Source organism: Tasmannia lanceolata, unplaced genomic scaffold, assembly GCF_043159265.1.
Source record: "Tasmannia lanceolata isolate RefF3 unplaced genomic scaffold, GAP_Taslan_0.1 ptg000018l, whole genome shotgun sequence".
In the NCBI taxonomy this organism is placed as follows: Eukaryota; Viridiplantae; Streptophyta; class Magnoliopsida; order Canellales; family Winteraceae; genus Tasmannia; species Tasmannia lanceolata.
This window is the reverse complement of record NW_027518695.1, coordinates 9,876,571-9,896,696: the sequence shown is the minus strand read 5'-3', so window position 1 is coordinate 9,896,696 and position 20,126 is coordinate 9,876,571. Positions and strand designations below refer to the sequence as shown.

Below are 20,126 nucleotides of genomic sequence, written 5' to 3'. Positions count from 1 at the left end.
TATGGTAATCTACGGTTCAAGAACCAAGTGTATCAGTCGCTAAATGTATAGGTCAGTACAGGTGAATGATATGTTCTGTGTTTAGCTTGCAAGGGGCGAACTGTTACGTCCCTGGGCGGGGGCTTGCCTAGGTAAGTGACTAGGTGGGATCCAACGTAGCATGGGACACGTTTAACGGGCCTAGCCTAACACAATCCATAGGAGCTTTTTGGAGCTTTTGGCTAAAGGACATCCCATCTATAAGATTTAGGTCTACAATAACCAATCCTTTATAGCTTCTCTTAGTTTTTCTCTATTACATTCATCTAACATGTAAGGGTTTGTTGATTGGATGATTGGGGTCATTCAGATGGATGATGTTTGGACAGTGGCACATCCATTGATGGGGCCCATAGTTTAGTGGTTCCAATAGGAGGGGTATCACCCTCACATAACCGCACTCCTAGATGATCCAACATTCCCTGCTATTTGAACAATCATGGTGCATTAAGGGTAAAGTGGGCAAAAATACATATTTAGTGGACAAAAGACTTTTGATAAGATCGTTGGGATGATTTGGCAGGCATAAAGATTTGTGGACAAAATACATATTTAATGGGCAAAAGACTTTTGATAAGATTTATGGGATCATAAAATAATAATTCGAAAGGCCTGAAGATTTTTGTTTGCACTCTAGCAATCTGCTGTCATCGTAAACACGTGTCCCTCATTGGGCTTGTGAAATAATAGCTACCCACACCATAGAATCATTCTCACTGAATCTACATAATTCGAGGAACATGGCCGATGCATATGTATAGCTGTCTGAGTTAACTCAACTAGTCAACTCTGGAGATATCTCGAATTGTCCTTTCCCATCACAAGAACTAGCCTCTTACAATCTTATGCACCCTAAATACCTATCACATTTATGTCGCATTTACCTCTGCCGCACTCTGTGCACTCCATTTCAAATCAACTGTTGAGGCCATAGGAATACTTTTAGCCACCATATTTCTTACTTCACGGATATAGTCCACACTACACTTATTTCCCTTCATTAGAAATAGCAACCAAACTGTATGTCATTTTTAAGGTTCCAACTTTAGTTGAGTACTTGCAACCAAGGTTTTAAATTTCGGTTTCGGTACCTGTAGACACCCCATTTTGACCAGACCCAAATTCGTATTGATTGTGCAAAACCCTGTCCAATGAGTGAGTATGTGCCCCAAATTTAACCCCAGCATAGATTAGGGTCTCGTCCAGATCCTCACAAAATTTCGTCGAGATCTGAGCTCATTCACCTAACCAACTAGCCGAGAGAATGTGCGCAGTGCAGATGTATAAGGGGGGGGGGGGTGAGCTATCTGCAGAAGGGGCTGTCCATGAAGTAGTGGGTGTGAGAATTTATCATTTTCCTTATAAATACCAAACAAACTAGGGTTTAGATTAAGAGAGAGAAGAAAAATATTCCCCCCCCATGTTTTCTGTTTAGCCCCCTTTGCTAGTATAGAAAAATGGTCACAAATTCACCATATGGGGGGCTGTCCAAGGAAGAAAGGGGGTCGAATATTGCTCCCTTTTTCTTTATAAACCCAACCGATTAGGGTTTCGAAAAAAAAAGAAAAAAAGGAGAGATCTCCATTTTCTTCGTAAAGAACGGCAGAGAGAGGAGGGACGAGGGTTTTTGGGTGGCTGGCCACCATTTTCTCTCCCACGGCCGTGCCACCTCCGATCACCATCCCCATCTCCGGCTTCTTCTTCTTCTTCTTCTTCTTGATCTCTACCCCCAGCCGAAACCCATCTCTGCAACTCCGGCCGAATCCCACCTCCATCACTTCCGGCCTCCACTTCTTCTTCTTCTTCTTCTATTTCCTCCACCGCCACCTCTCCCACCTCCAAGCTCTGGCCGATCATGGCTAGATTCCAGGATCTGAGATCTGAAATCTCAGATCTGAAATTTGAAATCTCAGATCTGAGAAGAGAGAGAGAGAGAGAGAGAGAGAGAGAGAGAGCTCGCCGGCCATCTCCTTTTCTCCGGCCCCACCATCTTCTCCCCTACCAGAATCCGGTAATCTCATCACCGCCGGCCACCACAAGCCGCCGGAATCTAAGCCGTCACCATTTCCAATCACCATTTGCAACCTCTACCATCACCAGCCACCTCCGACCACCAGCAACCCCACCTTCTTCTTCTCTGCAAAACCCCAAAACCCCAAAACCCCAAACCCCTTTCATTTTTCCTAAGATCTGCGGCTACCTCCGGCTGGATTCCGGTCATATCCCGATTCAAGGCATTAAAGCTAAGATTTCGAGCTTTCTAAATTTTGATCTTCAATTTTCTTTACTCAAAGCATTGGATTTGAGCGCATATAACTCAGATCTGAGCGTGTGAAGCTTTGCCGCGATGATCGTCGAATGCAAATTTTGATTTGAAAGGAGTGGATTTAATCCCTTGTAACGTTTTCATCTCCAATTAACAGGTAGCATATCTCACTCCTATTCTTTCTCTGTGATTAATAGTTGCTTTGCTTGGTTATAAATTTCTCATCCAATGAATCAATCCCCTGTTTTACTGGTTTATATTTCATGGATACCAGCCTTTGCTAATGCTGCATTTGTTTTTAAGCAAGGTCTTGGTATGTGATCAAATGCTAAATCTGCTTGTACCTTGGAACTTGGAATATTTTGGGGTTAGAGATTATCTTTTAGTAGAACTGAGTTTATAGTTTCCTGGATATTCGACAGCTTGGTTGTATTAGTTTAAATACCATTTAGATAATCGCATGATATATAGCTTCCTAGTGTCTGAGTGGCAAAGGAGATTTACATTGTTATGCAATGGCTTTAATTCAAAAGAGGGGCTGACATTTTCATTTTGTAATGATTTCATGAGGGTAATGTAGTTCTGTCTTGGTAACCATAGCTGAATCTTTGTTTATGCTTGTCAATTTAAGCATATGACAATATCTTTGGTATATCAAGGTAATTGTGCCTAATGATCTTCTCTTTTAGATATTACTCTTTTCTTGGAGATATTGTTGTTACTTCAGTAGATGTAGGCCCAGCAAGTTCGTTCACTCTTAAGCTTTTGACATAGATTCAGGTAGTTTATTCATTTCGGTTCTTGTTTATATGTTAATTCTCGAGTCATGGCAGTTAGCAAGTATAATTGCAGGAGATTCATCTAATTTTCAAGCTAGCCCAAGCCCATCCTTTGGGGACTTGCTTAGTCCGAGTAGGTTTCCCCTCTTAGTTTAGTAGACTTACTTAGTCTTTTAGACACCATTAGATGGTAGTTTCTCTTCTTCATTTAGGAGACCATTGTGGTCTCATTAGCAAGTACCGTTCTAGGAGACACGCTTTGTCTCGTTAGGCAGCTCTCCTCTGGGGACAAGCCTCGTTGCTTAGAGCCTCTCCTTTAGAGAGACAATTTGTGTCTCTATAGAGCTAGCTTTATCCGTCCACTTTTCAACTATGTTTTGCACTAAAATTTTTATAAATTGGGAATATCATTTGATATATTCGTATAATCTGTTGAAAATCTAATACTCTTCTTATACTAAGCTTTGAGTTAGGTTTTGAAGATGGTGATGAATGGATTATTCAGGTGAGACTATCTTGAAACCTTATCATACTTTCTTTTATTTCATTAGGCTACCCAGCGGCTGGTCTGGGCTAATTAATTTTATAAATTGTTTGATTGAAGAAGGAAATCAGACGATTTGCACTATTCGATGTCCTTGACACGAATATCGTCTGATTTCAAGGCGGTTTGTAGAAATATTATATGTGTAGGAAATCAGATGATTACTTTGGCATCATCTGATTTCATTGGAGTCCCTGTATTGGGGTTTGTGGTTGGCTTTGAAGTGTTTGATATTGTTTTTACTTTATTAGGCTATCCAGCGGCTGGTCTGGACTAATTAATGTTGTTTATCATTTTATGATTGCTACATGTTGTGCACTCTTTAGTTGTAGATCTTACTTTGCGGATATTTGATTTGTTTTTATAATAATTGAATGGAAATTTGAGTTTACTTGGTAACATTTTTCTTCTCTCTTTGGATAGACTAGCGTAGTCTTCTAGACTTCTTTAGATAATAGAACCTGTACTAGGAGTCATACTCTGTCTCGTTAGGCAATCCTCCTTTGGAGGCAAGCCTCATTTGTAAAATCCTCTCTGATATTGCACCTCAGTTTGTTCCTCTGTTAAATTAGAGACCAATTTGGTCAATTAGTTGTCTTAGCCTTGCTTACCCCTTGGGGGCAATGATAAGGTTACTTGGAGCCCATCTTTGTGTGTATTTGGGAGACCCACCCGGTCTCATTCTCTCGTTAGTCCTCTTTGTGTGCTTTTTGATTTTGGGAGAACACCCTACTCGGCTTGGCTTCATACCCTTACCCTTATGGGTATTGGGTTGCACATTTGTTGCACCCTAGGGCTAGGTAGCTGTCCGGCCCGGTTGGGTGTTTTACCTTTGCCAAATATGCACAAGGTCTCTTATTCCTTTTTAGACCCGCCCGGTCTCATTCTCTTATTAAACCTCCTCTTTGTGCGCTGTTTGGTTTTGGAAGAACACCCTACTCGGCTTGGCTTCATACCCTTACCCTTATGGGTATTGGGTTGCACATTTGTTGCACCCTAGGGCTAGGTAGCTGTCCGGCCTGGTTGGGTGTTTTACCTTTGCCAAATATGCACAAGGTCTCTTATTCCTTTTGCTTGTAAGCTTCTCCTTAGTCGTTAGTCCATTCGCATAGGAGTCAGCCTTGATTAGAGAGTCTTTGACTCATTCATCCTTTAGATAGTGTTATTAGAGAGTCCTTGACTCATTCGCCTTTTAGGTGGTGTTATAGGAGAGTCTTTGGCTCATTTGCATTTTCGTTGGTGTTATAGGAGAGTCTTTGACTCATTTGTCTTTCAGGTGGTGTTATTAAAGAGTTCTGACTCAATCTTTCTCTTATTGGTTTTTCTAGAGAGTCTTTGACTCATCTATCCTTTAGTTGGTGTTAGTGGAGTCTTTGACTCGTGTTTCCTTCTCTTTTAGAGAGTCTTTGACTCATCTATCTTTTAGTTGGTGTTAGTGGAGTCTTTGACTCGTGTTTCATTCTCTTTTAGAGAGTTTTTGACTCATTTATCCTTTAGTTGCTATTATTGGAGTCTTTGACTCATATTTCCATTTCTTTTAGAGAGTCTTTGACTCACTTCGTTTTCTTAGTTGGTATTATTAGAGAGTCTTTGACTCATTCGTTCTTTTGTGGTATTACTAAGGAGTCTTTGACTCGTTGGTTCTTCCGTTGGTGTTATTTGGGAGTCTTTGACTCATTTCTCCTTTAAGTTGTAGTATTAGAGAGCCTATGGCTCATTTGTCTTCTTTGGTGCTGTTAGTAAGGAGTTTCTCCTTAGTCTTGTTGTCTTTCCTTCTTCTTTGGAGACTAGCCCAGTCTCATTATAGCTTTGCCTTTTGAGATCGTAGATCTTTTTGTTGTCATCGATAGCTTAGTTTGCCTTGTTTAGGGTTTTCCCCTATTTGCCCTAGGGTTTGGCCCTAAGGTTTTGCTTTGTATTTTCCCTTAGGTCTTTGACCAAAAGGGTGAAAACTCTTTACTTCAAAAACTTTTGAAAACTTTAAAAATACGAAAAAACATCTGAAAAACCTTAAAAAGCCTAAAGTGTTGAGTGTTTTTTAGAATTAGTAGTTAGAGAGTTCGTTTCGAACTACGTTGGCTTGATCCTCTTCCACGAGGTACGTAGTGCAACTTGGGATTTACATCCCAAGTCCAGCCAAACCTTTTTGTAAATAAACGTTTTAAACCTTCTTCAAAAACCTTTAAAATCTTGTTTTCAAAAGATCTTCCTCTAGAGTTAGGAGTTTCTCCTAGATAGAGAGTTTTAGAGTTAGGTTTTTCTTTTGATAGGTTGTTTGATTGATTGTTTGTTGTGTGCTTGTTTTAGAGTTAGGGGTCTGTCCTAGAGTTATAGGAGCGCCTCCGTCCGATCAGTCGGCGATCCACATCGCCGAGTGATGAATAGAATAGGATGCGTTAGTCAACTCTTTGTTTTCCTTAGGAAATACAGCCTAGTTACACATAGGTTGTAGGAACCACCTGCATTAGCTTAGGGCTAATCTGCATTTAGTTAGGGCATATAGGGTGTCCTAAAATCCACAATTCACTGGAATTTAAATAATTGTAAAAGAAACTTTAATAACTAGTCTGATCTTTTAGATCGAGTCTAGGATAGAGGTCTAGGTGTCTTAGGCATCCTATCTTAGAATAGGCGCGAAGAACTACGTTGCCTTGATTCTCGTGGAGGCGGGGATACGTAGGCTTCTTTGGATGAATACCAGACCATCCGAGGACTCGGGCTAATTCGTTTAGAGTCTTAGGTTTTGTTGTGTTGTTATTGTAGGATTTGATATGTTTTCTTACTTTATTGTACTGATCTTATACCTTTAGCTATAGCTTGCATGTGTTTGCACATCAGAACTTAGACACCCATTAGGCTCGTCACTCATAACCTAGCTATGCTTAGGTGACACATCTTTCATTTTATTTTATATGTGTTTATTATTTTTATCCTCAGGAAATGCATGCTTAGGTAGACGAGTCCTGAGGATTGTTCCCACTTCACATGATTTTTATCCAAACTTCTTTGAAGTTATTAAAAATGGCATAAGAGACCAAGTGCTTGCACTCGGACGAATCGGGGGTGCTCTCAGACCTTCCCCATTCGTAACTAGGCACGAACCCATATATATTTCTGGTTATCCATTGCACAGAGGATTTGATTTTAGGGTTCCATGGCATATCCATCGATGGCGACTCTGAGTTTATTTTAGGTATGTCTCGGTTTCGAGCTTTGGCTCCTGATCGAGACATATCTCTTTCTTTTTATATCGCCACTCGTGCTATGCTATGAGGGTGGCATCCGTTTCGAGAGTTCCTTGGCAGAGCTCTCCATTCACGTGGATGATCCAGAGGATGGTGTAGGGACTAGTTTCCCTCACCTCACTACGTCCTTGGATCGGGGTCCACAGTACCTATTTCGGACCCCACCGAAATTCGAAATTTGGTTTTAAGCTTCGAATTTCAGAAAATTTCGGTTTCGATCTCCACCGAAAATCTCGGATTTCGGTCGAAATTTAAAACCATGCTTGCAACAATAGAATCTAACCTGGAAAGGGACATCAAATTCCTCTGAAACATCACAACACCGAAAATGTGCACTACTCTATTGAACATTTCGATTTTCACCGTCCCGAGTAATGTGACGTCACATGTCAACCCATCATATAAGGACATTTTTTCTGCCCTTCCTCCTATAACGTATCAAAGTATTCTCTTCTAGGGCATACACGAATAGAACATTGTCAGTCTAATATCTACTCATTATGAGAAGTAATATTGATACCTGTCCAGACTAAGAGAACATCTCCAACCACCTTGTTTTGCTCACCTCCATTACTACTGTAGTATTTTCAAAACCATTGACATTCCCCTTTTCAGCATGTTCTGTACATTGTTGCTTCAAATGGTCAAATTTCTTACCACAATAAAATTGCATATCTTTCTCACTGACCCTGGATCTCAGTTTTCCCAATTGTTATCGTGCAACTTCTTCGTATTCTTATCATTTCCTTTTCACTGTCATAGAAAGACCCTGTTAAACTAGGACATCATTCACTCTTTTTTGCTATAGAGAGAAACTACATTTTCAATCAAATTTGTTAATCTCAATTTTAGAATTTGAGCCAGTTGCCACCAATTTAGACCAACATCAGATCACACCAAAAAAATAGAAAAAACATTTAGACTTGGGTTCTGATCGTCCAAATTTTCTAGTAGTCCGATGGAATTATCACTCATCCAATTGTCTAGGGAACGACCAATTGGTCTTTAGTCATCCAATCAGTATCAATAATTGATTGGATAAGGTGCGGATGATTGTACAGATGTTTCTCTTATTGGCTAGACGGAGAAATTAGCATTTCAGAAAGTTCTTGTTTTCTGTCCTAATTGATATGAAATTTCTTTGATCGACCCACACACATTCAAAATAAAAACTAAACCATACATAGACATGAAATGAAGGTTAGCTAATAATGAAACTCCATCTCCACCTAGAATATGCATTATGGTTTCAAAACTCTTCATTTCTTGATCGTTCTTTTCCAACAATCTCTAACCACATCAATGAATAGAAAGAGTAAACAAAGAACACAAGTTGCACAAACGATTGAGAATCTATCTTCCATTATAAGTAACAAGCATAAAAGATTACAAAATGCTATTCACCAATCCTTTTACCCAAATCCTTACATGCTCAACACTCACTGCCTGAAATATCAAACCCAAGAGCAGCCCCATCTTGATTTGCATGCTCGCCACTTTCATTTTTGCTCTAGTTTTTCTTCTCTATTGATTTACAAAAGGGAGGTGGTATTCTTATAGAACAGCCCCATCGCACTTCGGGCTATTAGGGTCTTTCAATAGATCTTTTGATTACAACAGTGGGAAAAACCATTTTATTGTTTAATCTTGTTGAAAGATTTTATGTCGTCCTCGCCAAGGAACTTTCTTGTTAAAAGATTTGATTACAACAAATTGAGACCGACAAAATGCAGATCATAGATCATTGCGTTTTATGTGTGGAGGCGGGAGAGACATTGGACTATATTTTTCTGCATTGCAAAAAGAGCCATGTATGTATGAGAAAGAATCCTTCGCAGATTTAGTATATTATGGGCTTTTCCTTCCAAGCTTGCTGAGCTACTGAAAAGCTGGTCTAATGTTCCTTGGCAAGGATGAGGTAAAATGCTATAAAAAGGTGACACTATTGTCCACCATTTGGGTGTTATGGAATAAGAGGAATGCTAGAGTGTCTGAAGGATTAGTGAAGACACCCCGTTTCACTACATTAAGGTGATAGCCCTGGTCTTCTCTTGGGTTAGAGCACTTCACAGCTTCCAATTTTTCTCAACATATGACTTATGGTGTGGATGGCCTAAGGTATGCACCAGTATTGAGCCGAGGCCAGCCATTGTACAAGCATGGGATCCTCCTAGTTGCGGACATTTCAAGTTGAATTTCGATGGCCCTAGAGAACCCCATGCCTGCTGGAATAGGTGGCCTTTTATGTGATCATGACCGAACAACAGTATGGGCTTTCTCAAGTCTTATTGGGAAACTCAGGAAAAAAATGAAATAAGAAAATGGGGTGGAGTGACTAAAAATAGAGGTACGAATATCAATTAAATATTCATATGAAGATTGCACCACATTTAGTTGCAACCGAACACATTTCAACATTAAGCTTGTCCCCTTCCTCCAAATTTAACAACCAAGGATAGAAGTTTAAGATTGTACTAATCAAAATAACTAAGAGGGTGTACGTTCGAATTAATATGACTCAATCGATAGAATATGGAAACTCAGGATAAAAATAAAATAAGAAAAAGGTCAGAGAGAAGGTTTGATAACAAATTCAGGTTTTAGATATGTACAAAATAAATAAACAGAAAGTACCAAGAGTCAAAGAGGCACCAGGAGGGGAAGTAAAAGAGCTAGGTTCCTTGCATGGAGTGGCAAAATGAAAGTGTAAGGCAGCTTTCATTAACTCTATCTAAGGGCCTCTCCAACTCTCATTCTCAAATTGTGTAGTTGTAGAAGCCCTTGAGGGAGAGTGAATGACAGATGCATTGTTAGAAATAGTCCATTTGAACTCTCTAGGTTCATCTGCACCTTCAATGCTAAAACCAGATGAGGAGTGCGACTTATATAGAGCTACCCATGTGGGGTCCATAAGATCAATCGATTGACTTTGGGATAAAGAAATGAAAACGAATAAGTTCCTCTTGTTTGTCGAATGGGTATGTTCCAGAATGCCAATAAGTCATGTTTTAAAAGATAAGATTGGACAGTATTTTAGTCATGTGTAGAAGTTTCAAGAGGGCAAATTTTATCAAATGAGGTATTTTTTAATCATTTATGCCTTCGCTACGATTAAGCGAATGATCCCACGACGTGAAATTTGGTTTATTTGCGAGATCTTGTGATGTTTAAATGATGATAAATATTTTCCTTATTCGAATCGAATTCTCTATCGCACCTTCTCGCTCCAGCAAGAAGGGAATCAAGTAGAGATTATTATTCGACACTTGATGAAAATAATTAGTACAATTATATACACCATACTATGCCAGTAGAAGATCACGATAAGTTTTCCATATGGTCCCAACTGGTTGACTTTTGGAAAACTTAAGAGGCAGCTTCAATCCTTAACATGGGAATAAAATCTATTGAGGATAATATTCATGCACCTAAAGTTAATTTGACATTCCTCTAAGCCTTAACATAAACAGGACAACCAGCAATCACTTTTTTATCCTTTTTATTTTCACAATGCATTTCTTCACAAGGGACAAGGGGTCTCCTACACTAAAATCTATGAATTTCCTTGCAGTATGTAAGCAAATTCATGTATTTATGAACCACATGAGAGTGAAAGGCACTTACACAAACACGTGACTTAAGCCATAGTCTTTTTTCATTAAATACATCTCCTATAGAAATAATGGAGGAGACCCAATTGGCAAACAACAGGAACATATTCTTTATCATATGTACTATATATGTAGAAATCAACGAAGATGTTAAAGTTATATTCTCAACATGCATGCCTAGCTAGAGGCTATATAAACTATATTGGCTTACAAGGAAGATACAAGTGAGAGATTGTTGTCTTGTACCAAGGCATTTAAGCATTCACTCCCCCTCAAGGGCTTCTGCAGCTACCGTTTGAGGTAGATGCCGAAGTCCTTGGGGGAAGTGCATGAGAGTTGCCTTGCTCTTTCTTGCCTTAATCACTGCCTCTAAATTCACATTTTTTCCTTGAATGTTCCTCTTTGTGAACTTCTATTTTTCTTTTCATCTTATCTATCCCTTGAACTGTATACAACTCCCTTGGCGTTGGCACAATGCCAAGGGTCATATGTCCATTAATTGCATGCATATATATTAGATGATCTTAGATGGTTTAATCTAGCATTGCATGATCCAACGGTCAGATCTCAAAGATCTGTCATATTCTAGCAGGGTCTACTTGTGGATAAACTAACCCAATAATCATGGTATAATTGGATTATCTCAGCCATCCAACTAGTGATCGCGTGAACATATTTCGATTTTAAGCCATGCCTGGAAACCATGATTTTTGTTTTTTTCGTGATCAATTATTTTCTCAAGTGGTGAGAGAGGGGTCGGGCGGGTGGGAGAAGGAGAGACTTGAGAGGTCATGAATGAGCAATGTGCGAGAAGTGGCTAAGAAACAAGGAAAAAATTAATCATATTTTGGGTTGAGGTTTTTGTTCCCTGATTTTTCAGACTTTTCTTACCCTCTCTACACTAAGCCTTCTCTTGTCTATCCTTCTCCCACCCTCCATTGGGTAAGCTAATATTCGGAGTTTGCATAACTCAGTTGAAAGGTCATTAGTGTGTCATCACCAAGATTGTGGTTTCGAGCATAAAAGCCTTTGCAGAGTTCAAAAACTTGGTGTGGGAAGGTTAATGAAGTCTGTAACTATTGACTATTGACGGGATGCGTCGTTGTGTTTGGTTGCACAAAATCCTGACAGCCATTGCAATTTTGCTTGGCTTTGGGATGTCATTTCGTGTTTGGTTGCCAGCCAATATTGCATTGAACTCCTTGGAGACTCCTTGGGATGCCTCCTAGGTGATTATTGTATGTCTTTCTGAGATGTAATTCTTGTCCCCTTCTTATAACTTTCAATCAAAATTCTACGAAAAAAAGGTAAAAATGACTCGAAGATTTTGGGGAATGGTGCTCTCTCTCTCTCTCTCTCTCTCTCTCTCTCTCTCTCTCTCTCTCTCTCTCTCTCCTCTCTCTCATTTGTCTATATTGGTAGTGACACAAATTCTCCTTATTCCATTACCCTCTGAGTCTATGCCATGAAACACTGGTTACCACTATTCTCTGAGGTACTTTTAAGCAAATCCAATGCTTGCCTGCTGCCTGTTGACTACTTACTCCACTACTCTCGGAGTCTATGCCACGCATCCAAACATAACCACATTGGCCAGTGAAGGGAAAATCATGAGTTTTGCTTGGACTTTTCTACTTGGCGGATCTCCATAAATTGGAGCTGTGATATTCACTTGAAGGGTTAGTTGGACGTAGAAGGATAGTCGTGGGGTATATATGTGGGAAATAGAAAATATGAAAGAGGATATATGAGGGGTGAAAGTGAATAGGGTTTGACACAGATGAGAAAATCTTTGAAATATATGTTTGTATGATTGGTGTACGTGATGGGACCATGGCTCATGGAAAGGCTGATAGTTGTGCCATTGAAGGCCCCATGTAGCACGTACGGGCATATCACATGAAGATTTCTGTCGACAATTATTGCTAGCATTGCCTACAGAAAGACAGAAAAATATGATTTGCTAGAATTCCTAGTTATCCGTATTTTAACCTAACTCAGCTAATAGGAAAAAATTTCCATTTAAAAGAAAATTAAATGACATTTCGTAGGGGCTATGTTGAACTACGGCCTCGAGTAGATACTTTGCTTAGGCATCTTCTCTAGAGCAAGGTTTTAAATTTCGGTTTCGGTACCCATTTCGGACCCCACCGAAATCTGAAATTTCAGCGAAATTCGGTAATAATTAAAAAAATTATTTAATTAATTTCGAAATTTGGACAGAAATTCTGAAATTTCAGCTGAAATTTTTTAACAGTTTCTTTTTTTTAACAAATTACAGTAAATCGAAATTTCGGCCGAAATTTGGTATTTCGCGACATTCCAAATTTCGGCAAATTTCAGTTTCGGTCCTGACCGAAATCTGAAATTTTGGATTTCAGCCGAAATTTAAAACCTTGCTCTGGAGTATTGTATTAGAACTCTCTCTCTCTCTCTCTCTCTCTCTCTCTCTCTCTCTCTCTCTCTCTCTCTCACACACACACACACACACACGCTCCCCAACCTAGTCTCCCAACTAACCCTTCCCAAGTGTATGAGCAGTATGGATTGATGAAAGAAGGGGCCCACAATCATGAGCAATCCGGATATGAAATGTGGGGCCCAAAATGATAATTATTGGGGATTTGATAGAGGCAGAAGTGCAAAAGGCATTTCACGAATAGGCTGTTGCATGTGAGAGCAGCCGCACCTGCTCACTTTTCAGCAGATTTTGTCTTCATTCATGATGCGGCTGCTTTCATAAGCAACAGCCCCATCCGTGAAATGTCTTCTGCGATGGACGCTAGCAAATCCCTAATTATTTTTATGAAATTTATCCAAAAAAAAAACAGCTTATCTAAAGCATGGTTTAAAATTTCGGTTTCGGTAACCGTTTCGGACTCCCGGAAAACTGAAATTTCGACTGAAATTCCAAAATTTTTGGTACTCATTCGAAATTTTGGACCAAAATTCCGAAATTTCAGACCGAAATTTTGTAACGTTTTTTTTTTTAAATAAAAAATGCATTTTCTCGAAATTTCGGCCGAAATTTGGTAAATGGCGAAATACTTAATTTCGACAAAAACCGGTTTCGGTCCCCCTCGGATTTCGGTCAAAATTTTAAACCATGATCTAAAGTGTGTGTGTACGTACCACATAGGTTCTAGCAATTTTTCATTGATTTGATAATTGATTAATAGTGGCCAACACCTTTCATTGATCCATATTTGCTCGTTTGTTAAGGGATTTCCGCTATTTATAAATTTTCAATCAAAAATATTTATTACCATTGGATGTATTTGAGTTCTTGAATCAATTACTTGGATTTGAATCAGTTACTTGGATCATCCAATTTACATTATTGTTGTGCTTGAGAATACTCTGATTTTATGATGTGCAAGGGCTTGATGGCTTAATTTTTTTCCCTCTAACCTTTTATTGCTTTGATCAGCCATTTATGGTGTGTTTCATACTTTCATTAATCCAAATTTGAATAGATTTTAGAGAGATGGGGGGGGGGGGAGGAGGAGGAGGGATCTCAGTTGAGAGAGAAAGGGAATAGGTTTAAGAAAGAAATGTTCACTGGTAAAATACAACTTTCTTGTAGTGAGTATTTTGGTCAGTATTTGTAAAGGAGTAGATTTCACCTCTGTCGCGACTAAGTGTGTTGGCCGAAATCAGCCCATTCACTTTTCCTTTGCCGTGAACGGTTGGCCGAAAATACAACTTTCTTGTAGTGAGTATTTTGGTCAGTATTTGTATAGGACTAGGACTGGGCTGGGAAAATAAGCAAACCGTTGTAAAGAGCCACTATTCACACCCCTCTTGGCTAACAAATAAGCCTTCTCATTGGCTGCCCTCCTTACATGCTTCATGACAGCCGATGACCCTGATATAATCTCGTGGATCTCATCTATGAACGGCAAGAATCTCCAAGGAGGCGCCACTCCCCCCTTAAGCCACCGAATAACATTTAAGGAACCCCCTTCAATAATAACCTTGTCAAGACAATCAGCACTTATTTTCTTGATACCGTAGAATACCGCCTTAACTTCTGCCTCCGAAGCATCGCATACACCAATCGGCCCATAGAAGGCCCATTGAACAACACCCTCACCATTACGGCATAACCCTCCCACCCCGGCCGGCCCGGGATTACCAAAAGAAGCACCATCAAAATTAAGTTTGAACATACCAAGAGGAGGCAGGTTCCTATCTTTGGATTATGCTAGGCAATCTGTCACTACTAAAACACACTTCCCTCCAACCTTTCCAATGGTCAAAAGCCGAAACAAATTGAAATGATGGAAGACATCTCGTCCATGAAATCACCAAGGCGATAATGCTCATGTACAGAAAATACGGAGACTTCGCCTAACTCTCAAAGATCCTAGAATTTCTTTCCTTCCAAAGACATCTCGTCCATGTGTTTTTATTGAGCGGTGACATTTCTTGTTATCTTTCCAGACGAGTATGTCATATGCAATGGCTGTAAAAGTCCAGACACTATAATTTCAAAGGAGAACAACCTGTTCTTTCTCCGATGCAAACAGGTATTACTTAGCTTTGCTCTTTACACTATACTAAATCTCTCTTTTTTTTTTGAATGGTCCACTATACTAAATCTTATTGCCATCATTTCTATGTTGGTCTCTTTCCAAAAAAAAAAAGTTAGTCCTTGTTTATATTTGAATAAAGGGAATTGGGTAACTGCTGATTTTATCTTGAGTTAGATACTTGCCTTTCTGAGTTTTGTTTTGCCATTATTTCTGTTCTTTTGATGAGGCCTGTGATGATTATTTCAAAAATGGCCTACATTGTTTGATTCTCTCATCCGTGATAAGAATCTGCATTCATTCTGTGGCCTCTTTTACAAGAGATTTTATATGATACATGGCAGTGTAAATCGGTGTTAATACCTGCCCACAGAAGAGAGAGGCCTACCTATTGAGATGATCTAACCTGTTCCTTTGTTGGTCTCTCTCTCTCTCATGTTATTTTCTTTGTTTTTCAGTGTGGTTGCTCGCGGTCTGTTGCAGCTATCAAGGCTGGTTTTGCGGCTCGTGTTGGACGTCGTAAGGCTGGGACATGATTGGGTAACATGGTTTTATTATCTTCAAATGTCTTTAAAACCCTATATAGTTGCTCTAGTTTTCTAGTGTTTTTCCTCAAAAGCCTGTGATTTTGCCTGACCATTTCTATGTAAAGCTACAATATTACTTACTATTTTACATTTCCTGAGTTTGAATTTTGGATCTTATGTGGATGGAAGGTGACAATGTTGGTTTAAGCGTAACCCTTTTTCAAATATTATAGATGGGCATGCAATGGTGGGGCCCAAATATTAACTGTACATTGGTGGGTCCCACCATAAGATGGGCATGCACAAATCAGGTAATCGACCCGAGTCGACTCACCAAATTAGCCACAAATGGCCAAAATCTTCAGAATTCCAATCATAGATCTTGAATTATGGATACACGCTGACCATCCGATTGCAAGATAGATGCCTATGGATAGTTATCCATTGTCTGTCGCACAAAAGTAAGTAGTGTATTCAGAAAAGCACTTTATCTTGAAAAACATAAAGATGAGGCAATTCCTAACAAAAGCTAGAATTCCACTTATTCTCATTTTTTAATACAACATCTTTCAGGAATAAAAACATTTGGGACAGGAATTATCCAAAACAACCCATCCTGAAATACTGGGCTATGGTGAAATGCGTTACATTCCAAACTTCCACTAAGCGAAACTTTCAAATTGAGAGAAACCTTGGAATTAAAAATGGGCAATCAAGGGCCAAATCCTGCTTTCAGAAAACAAGGGTTAAGAAAGCAGAGAATATATGAATAACAATAGAAGAGATATGAACTTAAAACGCTGATAATATTTATTACTTTAACCACAACTTGAAAAAGAAAGATTGATTTCCCTCAAATATCTCAAGGTAAAAGGACACTAATATTGGAGATCCCCTCTTGTGCCACATGTGTTGAACATAAGAATGGCCATATGATGGTGAGAACACCTTGATTGGATGATCAAGGCCCTTGATCAATAAAGCGTCATTTAGATTTAGGAAGAGAATCATCAGATCAAGATGGGATCAGTGATATTTCCATCCTCTTTTCCATCATTTCCACCCTCTTTTTTGTCTTAATTTTTTCGAAAGATGGCTGCATTTCCACTTCTTCTGTTGTGTTTTCATAGTCATTTTCAAGAAAAGGCAACCAAATGGGGGTAATGCTGAGATAGGGAGTGAAATATCATTTCCCTATTGGATATTTGCAACGTCATTTATACAATTTGTTCTTGAAATGACCCACCCGATGGGGATAGCAAGTTTATGGAAGGATGAATTAATGGAAATGATTTTAGCACAACTATGTTTTGATACATACGCCCGTGTATCTTGTCCTTTAGCATTTAACTGTCATGTAATTGCTTCTTGGGAACTGTACAAACCCTTTTACAGCTCTTTAAATACTAAAAGACAAGAAACATGAGCGTCTTGTATCAAAACATGTTTGTGTTGAAATCATTTCCCTATATTATTAATCCCTGGCTTGCTATCCTTTTTTTTTTTTTTAATGTTGGAACAGTCCCATTAGATTTCGAACTTGCAACACTTGAATTCTCGAAGAAAATAAAGACATGGATCAGAGAATAAACCCTCCTCTTAACTACAAGTGAAAATAGAAAGTTGGGTAAGGATATTTCCACCAATTAAACTCGTACCAAACCATCTCTTTATTTAAAAAGTGCACCGAATTTTGAATATTTTGTAGCCAACGAAAAAATTCTAATGGCATACAAATGGGAGGAGATATTTGTTTCATGATCAAAAGGAACGATGAGAGAATAAGGTGATATCAACTTTGTTAAACTATAAACATATATGTATAACCATAATGAAAATTGGAGTTGAGAAAGTACCTGATTGGAAAAATTGAGTAAAACTATTAAGTGAGTTTAATTACCTGCAATGATCAGGACAAGAAAGAACAAGGCAGCTTTCATCTACTCCACCTCTAGTGCCCAACACTGGTAGTTGAAAGCCATTGAGGGAGAGTGAATGATAGATGCCTTGGAAGAAAGTAGTCTCCTTTCAGCTTTAAAGTTTCATTTGCTTATTCTTCCATGCTAATACCAGATGGACTCTAATGGTTATATAGACTAATGCATGCGGGGTCACTAAGATCTTTAAAAGTTCTACCACTAAAGATAAGATAAAGAATATGTTCCTCTTGTTTGCCAATTGTTCATGTTCCAGAATGTCAACCAGCCATGATTTTGAAGATAAGATCGTATAGTTTTTAGTCATGTGCTTAACTCTCAAGAAGGGTTTTCTGATCATTTGTCGATGATTATTAAGCTAATAATTTCATCGAACGAAAGTTGATTTAATTGAGCTTTCATTATGTTCATGCGGCAGTTAGCTTTAAAATTTCTAGAATTTTCAGTAGTTGCACAGTTTGTTTGGTGACGCGAATCGAATGTGATTTTACAACGTGGCAAGTTGTCATCGAACCAACGAAGGGGGATTATAATCGACAATTATACAACTATGTAGGTCTACTAATTATAAGTGAATTTACTGATATATTGATCATATTTATACAATGGTTAGCAAAACAAAAATTAGTGAATTAGAAAGTAAAAACACCAAGGGAAATTTGCTTCTTTATATAGCTTTTGTTGTCTCTCAGAGACTCAACAGGGTCATATAGATTAGAAGCTGCAAGCCCATGCATGTAGTTCTATTAAGAAAGAGTTCTTTTAGAAAGTTGAATGCTATGTGGGGTCGAGTTGATACAACTAATAAATACATAATATATAGTTCAGTGGCCCAATTGGTTGACTCTTAGATAACCTTAAGAGGTAGCTTCTATCCCTAAAGAGGGAATAAAGTCGATTGAGAATCTTAATCATGTATCCAAGACATTCGTTCTATATCTTGGCACATATATGAAAATTCCTTCATGGACTTTCTTATCTTCTTTTAACAAATCAATTTGTGCATTTGTTTCATGAATCCATCCATGAGACTGATAAAATATTGATTTTCTTGGAATAGATAAACAAAATCATACACTGCATTCAGCATATCAAATTACAACATATGTAGAAATATAAATGGACATGTTTTTTTTTTAAATATAAAATATTATCCACAAGAACATCACCATGTACAACATGGCCGTTGAAAACCATGATCATTACTAGAACTGTAGGTTTTTTTATCTTAAAATAATCTGTAATTGAGATTATGGAGGAGACCCAGTTGGAAATTATTCTTTATGGTAATCTACGTTCAAGAACCAAGTGTATCAGTCGCTAAATGTATAGGTCTATACAGGTGAATGATATGTTCTATGTTTAGCTTGCAAGGGGCGAACTGTTACGGCCCTGAGTGGGGGCTTCCCTAGGTAAGTGACTAGGTGGGACCCAACATAGCATGGGACACGTTTAACGGGCCTAGCCTAACACAATCCATCGGAGCTTTTTGGAGCTTTTGGCGAAAGGACATCCCATCTATAAGATTTAGGTCTACAATAACCAATCCTTTATAGCTTCTCTTAGTTTTTCTCTATTACATTCATCTAACATGTAAGGGTTTGTTGATTGGATGATTGGGGTCATTCAGATGGATGACGTTTGGACAGTGGCACATCCATTGATGGGGCCCATAGTTTAGTGGTTCCAATAGGTGGGGGATCACCCTCACATAACCGCACTCCTAGATGATCCAACATTCACTGCTATTAAGGGTAAAGTGGCCAAAAATACATATTTAGTGGACAAAAGACTTTTGATAAGATTTATGGGATCATAAAATAATAATTCGAAAGGCCTGAAGATTTTTGTTTGCACTCTAGCAATCTGCTGTCATCGTAAACACGTGTCCCTCATTGGGCTTGTGAAATAATAGCTACCCACACCATAGAATCATTCTCACTGAATCTACATAATTCGAGGAACATGGCCGATGCATATGTATAGCTGTCTGAGTTAACTCAACTAGTCAACTCTGGAGATATCTCGAATTGTCCTTTCCCATCACAAGAACTAGCCTCTTACAATCTTATGCACCCTAAAAACCTATCACATTTATGTCGCATTTACCTCTGCCGCACTCTGTGCACTCCATTTCAAATCAACTGTTGAGGCCATAGGAATACTTTTAGCCACCATATTTCATACTTCACGGATATAATCCACTACACTTATTTCTCTTCATTAGAAATAGCAACCAACTGTATGTCATTTTTAAGGTTCCAACTTTAGTTGAGTACTTGCAACCAAGGTTTTAAATTTCGGTTTCGGTACCTATTTCGGACCCCACCGAAATCCGAAATTTGATTTTAAGCTTCGAATTTCAGAAAATTTCGGTTTCGATCTCCACCGAAAATCTCGGATTTCGGTCGAAATTTAAAACCATGCTTGCAACACTAGAATCTAGCCTGGAAAGGGACATCAAATTCCTCTGAACATCACAACACCGAAAATGTGCACTACTCTATTGAACATTTCGATCTTCACCGTCCCGAGTAATGTGACGTCACATGTCAACCCATCACATAAGGACATTTTTTCTGCCCTTCCTCCTGTAACGTATCAAGGTATTCTCTTCTAGAGCATACACGAATAGAACATTGT

The 20,126-nt window shown here is 38.7% G+C and overlaps 1 non-coding gene across 1 annotated transcript; it reads left to right on the top strand.

Moving 5' to 3' along the window:
* The first annotated feature begins 15,244 nt into the window (after positions 1–15,244).
* On the top strand, positions 15,245–15,332 carry LOC143852071 (small nucleolar RNA SNORD34). Its single transcript, XR_013236651.1, has one exon. It is a non-coding gene; the product is annotated as a small nucleolar RNA SNORD34 (small nucleolar RNA).
* The last annotated feature ends 4,794 nt before the right edge of the window (positions 15,333–20,126 follow it).